General features: G+C 38.7%; 1 long non-coding RNA gene across 4 annotated transcripts in view; it reads right to left on the minus strand.

Annotated features, from left to right (window-relative positions):
- LOC308061632 overlaps window positions 1-13,311 on the minus strand; it is a 158,597-nt gene that overhangs the window by 67,808 nt on the left and 77,478 nt on the right. For all 4 annotated transcript variants that reach the window (XR_013927301.1, XR_013927302.1, XR_013927303.1 and 1 more), the window contains one exon: window positions 196-10,278. This is a non-coding gene — a long non-coding RNA (uncharacterized lncRNA). The remainder of the gene's footprint in view (window positions 1-195; window positions 10,279-13,311) is intronic.

Genomic DNA, 13,311 nt, shown 5'->3' on the forward strand with positions numbered 1-13,311 from the left:
GCAATATAAGCAACTATCTGGACTGGAAGACTGACGGGGAAGACGGGCATCTTGCCTTGACAGTGTTGGAGGATACAGGAGTTGTTTAGGTCTGTGGCAGCACTAGGATTGACACTTCTGTCCTGCACAGCCCGCTGCTGCTGAGGCTGCCCAGGGATTAGAGTTGGAGAGATGATGGTAAGGGGACCCACTAACCTCTCCAATCACTTCTTCCCATCCACCTCACTCTCCCAGAGCAAGTCACAGGTCTCCAGAGCTCTTGTGACACAGCCCCAACCTTCTTTCAGTCCCCTCATGGGGCATATGTCTCTGCCTCCTTTATAAAATGGTCAGATCCTTCCCCAGATCCTTGGGAATCACTGCAGCTAGGTAGTCTGAAACCAAAAAGTCAACATCAGTGCATTGAAACAAAAATCCATGCAATACATTTTCCCTAAGCAATATATCCAAACATAAAAGACATTCCCAATCCCTCCTAAAGAGGAGCTGCAGGACAGCTTTCCAGGATGAGCCTGATAGTTTACAGACAATCTCTGTGGACCACACGTTTTCAGTTCTTTACTTGCAAACTGATCACCCCATTTTCTGAAGGATGTACCAAATCCTCACCAGAAATGCGTAAAGGCTAGGCTTAGGCTGTACTATATTTGCTAATAGAAGCAGAATTTGCAACAACATTTTTCTTTGTATAAGGAAAATTGACATCTATCTTCACATATATAGGGAAACTGCTGGTACCAGAAGAAGCTCAGGATGATAAGACGTGACTTGGGCCAGCCTGATCAGTCTGATGTGGAGTTCTGAGTGTTCTGTTAATCAGTACTTCACTATGTAGATACTCCACTTTTTTATTAAGCAGTGAGGCTGCATAATATGCATACATAGAACCTGCCAGATAAGTAAAAGGAAAGGGTAATACTCTGAAAAGTTTTGTAAGTCTTCCCTCTGCTAGTCTACCTGCCCATGCAGAGTCTTGGCAAGAGGCCTCAGCCTTGTGTATGCGTTATGAGGCTACTAACACAGTCAAACATGACATGGTAATGCAGAACTAATTAATGGAGAAAAAGTGTGATATAAAGTGCTATCATATTCACAGCATCCCTTCTCTGAGTTTAATCACGGTGTAAACCTCATGTTGAAGCACTTATGTGCAGATTATGCTGACCACTAAATAAAAAACCTAAACTACTCACTTTTATAATTCATAAAGTGTTATCTTTGTGGAAATGCCCTCCCATTTTATTTTTATAATGTTCAGTCTAGTATATATTGGTCTATGTAAATTGCTTGTTAGCAAGTACATCCTGGGAAAAAGTAGCACTAAAATTTCCAGGAAAGGTACAATCAGACAATTGCCATTCAAAATTACTGCATAAAACCCTCATAGATACAATCACAAACAATTACCATACAATTACAACATGAAAACGTACCAAGTACAGATACAATCACAAAGACAAGTACAGCTGATGGCAAATCCAGAAGCAATTACACAAAGCCTTTGAAGAATTACACACATTTATTTAAACTTGATAAATGTGTATGTCTTAGCAGTACCATAATTGAGCAGGATTATTACAGCCAGTGAGATGGGGCAATTTCATTTGCATAAGTAGTTTTGCAAATTCCTAATATTAAAAATTTGATTAAAAAATAAAGTTACAGTTATTAGTATTCAGGTTATTCACTTTTCTATCTTACAATCATTAATTAGAGCTACCCAAAATTTGAAAAATACTTCACAACTATGAGAAACTATAACACTTTCACAAAAGCTCTTGAAATGTAATCATGGCCACAATTTGCAACCAAGAAGTAACAAGGCAGGTAGTAAAAAGATGGAGTTGTAGACATTGCTAGTTCCTTGAGTCTGCACGCTTACACCATGATCCAAAATTCTGCAAGTCAAAAGACGCATTGCAGTAACTTGCAGGGATGTTGGATCAAGCCCTTTCCTAAGGAATGACTGTTTTATTTTGCTGCTCGCAGTCACCATTAAAACAATGAGTTTTATTTTGTCCCCTATTTGGCAGTGCTTTGAGAGGAAATATATCTGAGACTGATTTGAATGACAAGAGGATAATCAGGAAGTTTTTTCCTTGGCAAGCTACTAAAACCAATAAATCTAAGTTTGTTCAAAGTGATACCCTGAGAAATTCAATCAGAACAGCTAGCAACTCATCTTGAAATATATCATTAACAGTAAGGCATCTTTGAAGTCATAATGATAAGTATTTTAAATTGCTAGAAACAGAATCATATACACAGAAGAAAAGGTAAACCAAGATAATGATGCACCAGCACTGTCGAAAGGGGCACATTGAAACACATGATTTTACTTTCATTTGGCAAGGACTTGACAGTCTTTGGCATGGATATCAGAGCAAAGATTGTCTCTGGCATCAAAATCAAATCAAAGACTCATGGATAATTTTAGTCTGCAGACTCCAAACTATACTTGACATACTCTTCGTGGATCCTGCTCCTGGATCAAGGACATTGCTCTATACAAGCCCTGCAACACTTTTCAAGCCAAAAAAATCAACCTCCTAAGTTGCTGAGTTGCTGAATATTAGATTGCTTAAAATCAAACCCAAACTTGCCAAATGCTTCTTTAGCCTTATGTATTTCCCGGCAACAGTTCTGCTGCCAGATTTTGCTTTTGATGAAATCAGTGACAGTAGCGGTTTGCTATTGTATAACAAAAGGTATGAAAATTCATTTAACAATGTTATCGATGAACTATAAGCTTATAAAGTGATGCACTTTCATGTCTTCCCTGCAACTTATGCACGAAGAATCTGTTTTCCATGCCAGCTATTACGTAAAAAATTTATGCATCTCCATTTCTGAAACAACAAAAGATTTTAATTCTATTCTAAACGTCCACCTTAAACATGTCATTTCTTTGCATTACTTGGTACTTTCAGTTTTTAAATAAAAGAGGTCTGCAGGGTTACATTCCTTTACACTTCACTGAAGCTAAGTTTATAATTGATATTTCACCGTGTTTATATGGCCCTGTTCTGTCTGATCCCTGCCGAGTGTTTGTGAAATTTTGTACAAACTTAATGACAGATTTATGGGATTAAGCTTCAGACATGCTACACATAGCTGTTCCTGCTCAGAAACAAAACAAGGGGTGTGGGAAATTCTTCAGCTGGAAAGTAATGCAGGAGGATTTGCATTGTGGGGGTTGTCTTTGACTATGAGGCCTTAAAAACAGAATTCTGAGGCCATTAATTGAGCCAAATGCTAATTGAAAAGTGCAAATATTCCCTGGAAAACACATAATTTGATCCACAGAGTTATACTGTAATTTATACTACAAGATATTAGTAGTTTAATCATGCAACTATGAACCTTGTTGAGTCATCTGTTCTCATGTCAGTCTTTTCATCACAGTTTACCTGCATCTGCAAAACTGAATTCTGATCAAGTAATTTATCCTCCCATTCTTGCAGAAGATGACCTTAACTTTATGGAATTAGCAAATATCAAGTTTTCTCAGCATATAATTGTAGTTCTTCCACTCTCGGTCTAGATTACAAAATAAACAACATAATGAAACAAAGCAGGGAACTCAACAGTTGGTAAATCTACACAATACACTCCATTTGGTATGCATGCTACAGCGGTGGAACGAGCAGAAAAGGAACTGAAGCAAAACTGTTTGACCTATTTTAATATTTGATGAAGAAACACTAAGCCTAGAAATACCATGTCTTCAGAGACCTTGTAGTTGATATTATTAAAAAACATTTTAAAAAGAGGCTCCTATAGTCTATCATAATAAGCTTTGGGTAATACTTTAAGAGTCCATTAACTTATGCTCAACTAATCTTGAATTACAATAGAAATCCTTTGAAAGCATGTATGATAGTCACAGAAATACCACATAAATTCATTTCCATCCTTTTGTGAATGTTTTCGCACACTACAGTTTTTAATCCCTTTGTGTAATGGTCCAGAACTTGATATTTTAACATTAATGGAAGTCTGATCAGTTCTAACTCTAAAAGAAATCAGACCCTATGCACTTTTGAAGAATCAAAATCAAAACAGCTCATGAAACAAATCTAATGATCTTTTTAAAGTTATCCATAACTTTGAAATTACAGTAGAGGGAAAAAAATGTTTTTTTCATATATGAGCAGTATAATTGTAATATTTATTCTCTCCAATTAATATTATTGTGGTGTTTTAAATTACCTTAGTTGCCAATACAAGCTAAAGATTTTCTAGAGAACCACTACCTGAACTGCAGCCTAGAAAGCAGCAGAGTCTTTCAAATGTGTGTGGATGAAGCAAAAAGTCATGAAAAAAAAAAACAGCCATACAAGGCTGAACTGTTGAACTGAGAGAGGAGGAAAAATGTTTAAATGGAAAACATTTTTTTCAGAAAATAAGACTTCAGACTGAAACTTAGGAGACTGCAGTTCCATTTTCCCAGCTTTTCCAGTAACCTTCCAAAATCACTGCATTTACTTTAAGTTTCTTTATTAGAGATGAATTTGTCATCAAAACAACTCATTTCCTTTAAGTGTAATTATTTGCAGTGGCATCTTGCTATTGACAAGGTCCAGTCATTTCAAAGGAAATACAGACCTGAGAAGCTGGATGGTTTCAATATCAGGAACTAAATACTTCTAAATAATTCCCGCTGTGTCTTCGCCTAACCCACATTCTACTGAGGCCTCATACACTACGGTAATGTAAATATCTGCACGTTCTTCCTTTGCGCTTGGAGTTCTCAGTATTTGCTGCCCAGTCAGTGAGTGCAGATACTAGGCTTGGGGGAACCACAGATCAGAAATGGAGACCCCCACCAGCCTGGCGCTGTCACCTCCCAAAACACACCCTGCAGAGGATCTTGGGTAGAGTAACTGGAAGACCCGGAGGTGTCCCTGGGTGTCCAGGAGGTCCAGCCACAGGCACCATCAGGGCATCCAGGCACCCAGACACTCCCTCGCCGGTGAGCACATTCATCAGTGCTCCTGCTGCCATCACTACTTTAGCAACTGACTGTTTCATTCTTCTTCCCGGTGTTTGAGAACTCCATTGTCACTCGTGTTTGGGACAATGAACTGCTGCGTACTCATGAAGGAACAGAGGTCATCACACCCTCTGATCAGCCTGTAATTTACAGCTGGCACTGAACAGTCTGAGCTACCCGCTATGTATTGAGCAGGCCAGAACCCTGACTTACCCACATGGTAAAAGGTCGTGATGACACCGCTCATTTGAAAATAAATAGCTTCCTGTAATATTATAGAATTACTGTAGCACTCGGGCACATAAAGATAAAAGCTCACATAGATAAAGGCGTATTAATTAGTTCATAAAGCCTTATTAATCAGGCTCATAATGGGAGCAGTTTGAAACCATAAAAGAAATGTGTGAGATATTAGTCTGCAGGCTTAAAATACAGAAAAGAATGAAAACCCACCCACACAGCATAATGTGACATTAGCTCCCTGCTACTGGGAGAAGGAAGATACAGTCTAAAAGCAGCATCTCCTTTACAGTATATGAATGATTTAATACATTTGCTGTGGTCTAGCTGAGGAATAATAGCGAAGAATACTTCAGACATACCTGGACACATTCATCTACTTCTAAAGTAGCTTGGCTACCTTAATTCGTTGCTCATGGAAGTCAGAGGGACACTGGCTGAGAGTGGGATCCCATGAGATTCACTTGTAAAGAAGAAAACCTATCCAAACTGAAGTCAATGGCTACTGACTTCAAAATACAGAATGCCAGTGTGTTTCCTGATCACCAAGTCCTACAGCTTCTTCAGGCAAAATTTCCTGTTTAGATTGAGATCAAATGAAATTCAAGGATTCTAAAACATAAAATATGTTCTGGTTTTTTGATGAAAGTCCTCTATTTCCATCTTTGTTTAGAATTTGATACTTTCAAGCAAAGCCTCTCTAATCTATTGAATTGTCAGCAAAAACTAAATACCAGAGACATTTAGAAAATCGTACACTGTCTTATTTATTTCTCTGTCATACCCCACTAGCCCTACAAGTTTCTGACAAATCTTCCTTCTTCCAAGAAAGACTTTCTGCACACAGTGCATACAGACATCCCATTTTATTGTAAATAAGTGGGGTGACTGCGGCAATTTATTACTCTGAAAATACCCTCCCTAATCACTAAATCTCCATTATTTTATATATATTTTCAGAACTTTCTCATGAGCAAGGGACTGCAAAAGAAGAAAGATATGATTTTTCCCTTCTTTTTGATTCCAGTTTTGTAACAAATGCGTAACAGATTTACTTGCAAAAAGTAAGCTCCACTCCACTCCTGAGCAGCCGTGAGCAGCAGCGGCATCACATGGTCCCTGACACTTACCCACCACCTCCTTGCACATTTCACCACTGCATCTTATTCAAACAAACCATCTTACCAAATAAACCCTTTACACAGTCTGACAGGGCCACATCAGGGCAACGAAGGCTCATATTCCATATTAAGTCCTTCCAAAGGAATGCATTTGGGGATAGTAGAGAAGCTGATTTTCATCTAGCAAAAAATGTATAGGGCTTTTTCCTTTTCACCTAAACTGATGTAAGCATTTTACCTATTCAGCTGTTCATCCCTTACACTGAAACAATGGTATCTCTTAGATTGCCAGTGTATTCAGCCTTGTACTTTTTACTAAACATAAGATGGTGACGATTATAAGATTTTCATTTGTTGCTTTGTCATGTAACATTGTTTATATTATTGCAAAACAACAGTGACATCCAGAGGCACAAAAGCCTAATCAGAAGTATGCATTATACATGAGGATGTGTTCAAAATCTGTTACTCAGGATTTCAACAACTTTGATTCTTTGAAGCTCTATGAATTTTAGAAGCGTGTATAGTATGTAAGGAACACACATAGGGTTTTTATTTTAAATCTGTCCTCACACAGCCTTACACTGGTCAACATTCATTGGCATATGGTTGACTGAGACAAGGGATGCTGGCATACAGGACCATTATGCCCTGCCACTGGTAGTTGTCACCGATAAAACTCTGTGTGAAACTTTTTGGCCCCAGGTACATTTTTGTGGTCATCTTTGCCGAAAAGAGAAAAGGCAAGATCAAAAGAAATCCAGATAATTCTAAGTGACACACAAGAATACTTAAGAATTACATATAGTTAGATGCCTCCTTGGAGAATCTATGCTGTTAATGTACAGTAGGTTGCTACAAGCATACCTACCAGGTGTAGCGTGCGATAGGGTATTTAGCAGACTTCAGTGCACTATTTCACTTCTGCATCATGAAAGTGAAATCCAGTCCAGCCCACTAGAAGGAGTGACCAGCTGCAGTGCACACTTACATGTGCAGCAATGGCTCATTTCCACGGGAGTGTGTTTGCAATGAGGCTGAAAGCTCACTGAAGTCTGAGTGCTGAGAGCTTTGCCTGAAAAAGGACTCAAGGACTGACAGATTAGAAAGCTTTAAGATTTTTTCCTGTTTTTTTTTTTTTATATTATGTCAAGTGGGTTGCAGAAGATATAAATATATGTGTAGTTCTGGGGGAAAAAAATATCCACAGCACTTACAATTACTGCAATCTTAGAAAAGCTCAAGTCTCCAAGCAATGCACTTACCGACCACCTCCTCTACTGGCATGAATTGTAATAGCTCCATTTATTTCAATGAAGCTCTGTCAGGTTGTATCAACTGAGGACTGAGTCCTATTGGTCTCCTTCTTAACGTTCCTGTCATTCCCGAACAGATGTAAGTGCTATATCATTTTTCAACTCTTTAGCTCCTCATATATGCTGAACCTGTGCTTGCAATATGAAGATAATTGTGTATATTTACCACTTCTGTTTACAATACTGGAGGAAAATGCAGGTCTGTGCAACACCACATGCTCATTTCTTTGTCAAGGAAAGAGTATTTTAAAAGATGTCTTTTAAGCTATCTTTTAATAAACTGAAGGAAATGGCTATTGTAATAACCGCAGTATCATTTTAGCTTTCAATAGAAATTTTCTCCTAGACTAGCTTCTGGCTGTAAATAATGCCTGTGAGTAGTCTGTTTGAGGTGTTGTCTCTCTTCCCTACCAATACAGCCCCCACATAAGATTTTGCCAGGATTTCATTCAAGGGAATAATGTTTTCTGAGGAAAATACTGTTCAGTTCTCTCCGTGTCAGACTAGCAGTTGACATACCAATGAACTGTTTACAAAAATGCATGCTGCATCCTGTATCCAGCTGACAGACTCCTGCAGTTGGTACTTCATTAGTTATCCTTGCTATGAAAGAATATGTACATAATCTCTTTATTGCATTCATTTTTGTATAAAAGACAGAATAATTACAATTCTTTTATTTGTGAACACACAACTGACATAGTTCTAATCATATAAAAACAATTTACTGATAATTATGTGTGAAATGCTACTGTAAAAATAAGAATCTTTCCCTTTGATCAGTTAGCCTAAATCGGTTTTATTATTTATGACAATATGTCTGGTTTTTAATTCATAAATTCTGAATTTCTGGAACTAGCAGAAAATTATTTTAAAAAACTGAAAAACAGACTTAGAGTATTAGTTATATATCATGGTTGAAGAAGAAGACAAAACTGCAGCAGAAAAATCCTTGAATACATTTACCAGTGATGAATAAAGTGTTTTATGGATAGATACCTTCTATCAGGAAATAGATGTTCAGCTAGCATAAAACAGCAGTGGCACATCCGTTATTTTCCTGAGCTAAGGATCTAGCCCATATGCTCTACTACTCCACAAATATGGTTTTCATCCTGATACAAGAAAAAAAATCTTTGCACTCATTTTAACATTTGATATAATGGGAGGGGGAAAGAAAAGGATGTTAAACAGTATGGACAAGGTTGCACAAAAAGTATGTATCCAGATCAATGTTGTCTGCACTGTTTGCTTGTCTCTATAACAATCCTATCCTCATCAAAGTCATTGTATACAAATTTTCAAAGTAGGTTGAACTTGGGTTAGGCACCAAGGACTAATCTCTTAGTATCACGAGTAAGTACCTACCTACCTCCCACTAATTATTTAGCATGCACAGCAATTAAAGTGAAAGAAATTTGTCTCACCATATTTGGGGATATAAAAAATATTACCTTGAAAAATACCAAGTTGAACTTACCCTCTGATTACGATCATGTCACAGATGTGCAGAGGGGCACAAAGAAGTGAAGGATTCTTTTTTAAACTGTACAACAGATAATTTATCATCGTGGTCCTTTCTGGCTTAAGGTCTGTACTACCACGAATCTATGGTAGAGATAATATCATCAAGGAGGGTTCATGTGGTGCTGTGCGCACCTGCAGCCCATACTTCTAACTGGCAACTGTCAGCTGTCTTCCATGTAAGTTAATTGTAAAATAAAGGAAGCTGATGCCTTGCAAATACAACATGTTTGACTTCTGCGCCTAAACAGACATCTGGATGGGCATGCACAACCTATCATTAAAGGAGATGTGGTGCTTGGCAGGGACATGACCATCCAGTCCCGGACAAACCAGTGTTCCAGCCCATCATGGCCAGGGCAGCTGGATGCACAGTACATCCTACTTTAGTCATGGCCCCCAAAGATCCTGCAATCTCTTCTAGACCCTGCTGGGCAATTCGTCTTTGAGAATACTTTTTAACCCCCTCTAAGTGGGAAATGTGCATGTAACAAACCCCCCAACTTTGTAAATGGTTCTATTGATTTCATCAGCAGAGAAGCCGAAGCTCCTCTGCTCTATCTTCCCAATTTTGAGCTCTCCTTTTTTAAGAATGATTCATATCAAGAGATTCCTTTGGAATTAAAATTGAAGATACATGAAGGCTTTATACCATATTCCTCACGTGCACTGAAGTCAGTTGTAATCTATTAATCTCCAATTTGCATGTGATTAAGTTTCAAGAGTGTTCCCTGTCTGCCTATGCTGTATCTCTTTCTTCAGTGCCTATTGCCAGGCATTTTTCAGAACTGATAGTGGCTTATCACTATCAAAAAGCAGCTCAGAGTCCTTAGGAAAATCTTCAGCTTAGCAACTATCCTTTTAAAATTGTAAATCGTACCTGTTTTCCTTCATCTTTATAGCTATTAATAGGCATACTTTTCATGACAACAGGATTTATTTCTGGGGTTACAAGATATCATCTGCTCCTTCTCCTTCTTCGTCTCTTAAGTTGTAGTTTTCTGTCATATCGTAACGGGTTGTCCTGGAAATAGCTTGTCACAAAACGAAAGATTTGTTGCTAGTAAAAGAGTAGAAACAGCTGTAAAAAAGCAAAAGTTAGATTTCAGCCAAATGTCCTTTAAACAAATGAATAGGAAAAAAAGACACCCTAAACAAAGTTTACTTAAGCTGTTTTGTTTCTCCAGACAGTCTTTGCAAAGTGTGGGAAGATAAGAAGAGTCCTATAAATGGCTGTAGCCGCAAATAGGTTGTGTGGTTGGATAAATATAGGGAAGCACAGTGAGGGGTAGAAATTGGATGGGCTTGGGTCTGTACTCAGAAGGAAAACATTCATTTTCTAGAAGAAAGCAATAAATAAATAGGATGGCTCATCATTACCTTCTTTAAGCATGATTAGGCTAAATATACTTCCAGTAGTCAAGACAAAAAAGAAATCTAAGTTGTTTTCCTTTTCTCTGAAAAGGCTCTGCTGCACTTAGTTGCTGTCAGGCACGAGGACAGGAGCGGCCAGGCTCTAGCTACCACCCACTGATGTTCAGTCTGGCTTTGGTCCAGGGTGAAAGGGAGAGAAACATAGCAGCTATTTTCATGGGTGCCCTAATCCCACGGATTATTCTGCCAGCCGGGCATGCCAGAAGGCTTCATGTTATAACCATGATATGTGATCGTATCTGCCAGCGTGTGCCTTTTACTGGTCCCAGCAGGAGGAGCGGGCAGATCCACAGTCCACCAGCTCTGGGTTCGTGTCTGTGTGTGTGTGTGTGTGTGTCTGTGTGTGTGTGTGTCTGTCTGTCTGTGTGTGTCTGTGTGTGTGTGTGTGTGTGTGCGCGCGCGCGTGCACTCTCATGTGCTGGGGACATCCCCAAAACAGCAGTGACAGACAGCCTCTCTTTCTTTTGTACCACATGAGCAGTGTAATGGGCCAAAACCAGAGCCTGGTGTACACAGCACACAGAGGTTGAGCCTCTTCAGATTTTTGGCATGGAACACCTCAGGGGACAAATCAACCCATTTTGCCCAGTTACCCAAAAGTCGAGTGACTATAGCCAGTGAAATCAGAAGCACGGTCAAATCCTTCTAGCAGAAAGACAACAGAAGCCTGTAAATATTCCCAAGAAGGTGCCCTTTTAATCAACATACTATGTACAGCAGTGTTTGGTTTCCCAGCAGTATTTACTCACATTTACACGGGAAAGTAAACTCAATCAACACAAACAATAAACAGTTGATGTTTCAGTTATACTTAGTGTGTACAAACAGAAATAAGCTTTTGATATTGTCTCTGGACTTAAAATCTGGTCCTATTCATTATCTTCAGTAAAAGGCTGTATTTTTTAATCCTCTAAATAACAATTATTACTATTACGGCTATGCTGATGTTTTCTGGCAGTGGCCTGTTGTCCCACCCACAAAAACCATTGTTATGCCCCTCAAATATATGCTAAAATATTCTGCCAGATGATGAGAAGAAAAAATATTATAATTTTTATTTACTTGTTCTAAAGTAAACATCTGTAAACTAATTACAAGACACACCTTTTTAGAGATTCTGTGAATGGAAAAGACTCACTGATTACCAGTTTTGTCTTCAGTTCCATTTGTGAATCACATTTAATTACAACGCAATTAGGTAGCACCTCTGGAAAAATATGCCATGTAATGGTTATAGAGAATGAAAAGAAGTGATCATACTGTAATTTTGAAATACATCATAGCAATTCTTTTCATTACATTTCTGTGCAAAAGATGCCACTCATCTTAATTGACAGTGTCAATACCATAGTCCTAATATTATAGTTTCCAAAAAATTAATTTCAATCCCAAAGTAAAGTCTATGTTTACTGAAGAAATCATCCCAGACCCACTTAACTTCAAACACTCCAGAAATCCCATTAGACTACTAAATATAAGAAAATATAGAATTATCTGCTTTCTAGAAGCTTTAGAAAACATCGGAGCCCTGTAGCATAAATCTGATTTAAAACAATATATTATGTGGGTTTGTAGGTATGTTTTAGCTTCAAGCAAATAGAAATACTGTTAAAAACACCTACATTTACATTATTGCAGCTTCCAGTGACATGAGGCAGGATCAGGGCTCCATATGATTAAGATGTATCAGCATTTAAAGAAAAGCAAAACTAAAAAAATCCTTGCTGGATTTATGAAGAACAGAAACAAAAAAGCGAAGAGGACTTATGAGGCAGAGATCTCAACACAGCTTTTCTTCTTGCCCTGGTGACTAGTTAGTGAAAGTAGCAACAATACCTGTGGATAGTCCAGTAACCCAGCCCCATCTTCAGAGGAGCAACCCTCTCTGAAACAGCTAGGTCCACACCACCTGTAAAATATCTTGCATATTGGCAGCACACATGTTCTGCTGACAGGCGAGCTGCCTTTTCATTTGGGATGTGGCAGGCAGGCCACCACCAGCCTGGTGCCACACCTGCTGAGGTCTGCTGTAGGCACTCACGTTACACAGCTGGTCTGGAGCGCCGCGATCGGTCCTAAGAACCTACGTACAGGCCTGAGTCACTGCTTTGTCGCTCAAACTTTACCAAGTTTTATTTTACAAAAGCTTATTAGGAACCAAGGCTATCTATAGACTTTCCATGTCCTGCTGGACCCTTCAGCAGCATCCAGGATGCAGGGTCAGGCTGAGGGAGTCATCAAGAAAACACCCTCAGCAACCAGAACAGGCTTGAGTAAGCCTTTATTTTGCATACTGTTGTAATGGTCCAGTTATTTGACTGCCTGCCAACAGTGATCTTTCACAGGTGACAAGTCAGTTCTAAAAAATTCATGGCTTGGCTTAAAAATCACTGAGTCTTAAAATTGCATCTTGAGCCTCAGTTTATTTGCCCACTGGATTTTTAACCTGTGGAATTGGTATCCTTACGTTTCTCCAGCTGAAAAAGCTAAACATATAGAAAGTTTTTTCTGTTTTCTGGGGTTCTTTAGCGGAAGTCAGATTTCTTTCATACCACAAGATACCCTGTGGTGCATTTCCAGGTACAAATGCCAGATACTTTAAGTGTGGTAGCAGTCATGGAGGTTACCAGCATCGCAGGCTGAACAGCGAGGAAGAAAAGCAAGCTGGCTAAACACTCAC

Source organism: Falco punctatus (genome assembly GCF_963210335.1).
Source record: "Falco punctatus genome assembly, chromosome: 3".
Classification (NCBI taxonomy): domain Eukaryota; kingdom Metazoa; phylum Chordata; class Aves; order Falconiformes; family Falconidae; genus Falco; species Falco punctatus.